The sequence below is a fragment of the Hippocampus comes genome, unplaced genomic scaffold, assembly GCF_001891065.2.
Source record: "Hippocampus comes isolate QL1 unplaced genomic scaffold, H_comes_QL1_v1.1 C16798308, whole genome shotgun sequence".
NCBI lineage: Eukaryota > Metazoa > Chordata > Actinopteri > Syngnathiformes > Syngnathidae > Hippocampus > Hippocampus comes.
In genome coordinates this window covers 1-884 of record NW_017839133.1, presented here as the reverse complement: position 1 = coordinate 884, position 884 = coordinate 1, and the positions used below count along the sequence as shown (strand labels likewise).

The 884-nt window shown below is 47.3% G+C and overlaps 1 long non-coding RNA gene across 1 annotated transcript; it reads right to left on the bottom strand.

The window, feature by feature from the left end:
- Positions 1-89: 89 nt before the first annotated feature.
- LOC109509178 (uncharacterized) lies at positions 90-793 on the bottom strand. The gene is made up of 3 exons (XR_002166894.1): positions 625-793; positions 259-389; positions 90-182 (listed from the first exon to the last, which is right to left on the bottom strand). It is a non-coding gene; the product is annotated as an uncharacterized LOC109509178 (long non-coding RNA).
- Positions 794-884: the final 91 nt, after the last annotated feature.

Sequence of the window (884 nt, the reverse complement as noted above, 5' to 3'; positions counted from 1 at the left end):
TAGGTTCTCGATTTCTGCCCATGTGTACAACAAACTCAAACCTTAATTTAATGTTATTCTATTGTTTTTCAATTCCTTACATGTGACGACTTCACTTCCCCGCTCTCGTGGTCCTCGGCCGGCACCGCGACGTCCACCATCCTGGCGTAGGAAGGGCTGACCATATGAACGCCTTTATAGCGCTAAAAAAACAAACCCCGTCCATGTCAGAAAAACACGGCCAACAACCATAATCATCTGCCACACCACCGTACCCACCTTCATCATGGCTTCCACCTGCTCCTGGTAGAGCTTCCTGAAACGTATCTCCTCCATCGTCTCCCCCGCCAGGTGCTTCCAGTGCTTGCAAACCTTCATGCAACGCTTCAGCATCGCCTCGTCGAGCAGCCCTGACTCCACACACAACATTCACATATAATTCAACCTGACTTTGGATGAGAGGCGGGGCACACATGGAGACAAACCGTTCGCACTCACGTCCACACACCTCCAATTTAAGGTCACGGAAGAAGAGTGAATCAACACGATACAATTTTGCACTGTTCTCTCTGGTTGAGCTTTTGGGAGTGTTATGGAATCAAAACACGTTACATGTGAGCGTGCCTTCTGCGGATGTGAACGTACCCAAAATCCTCTTGGACAGCTCGGTGGGAAGGCCGCCTATGAAGTCTCGGGGTCTGCTGAATCCTAACAAAGACTTTGAGGATCCGGCAGGAACCGGAAGAACAGGAAAAATGGCATCCTTTGTGGAGTCATCTTTGCTGGCTGAGTTGCTTTGTTTACTGGTGGAATTTTTCACTGCAAAGCACATCAGAAATATAATAATTGGATAAACATGTCTTCTGTGAGGTAACATGAGGCTGTTTTTTTTTTGGTTTTTTTTT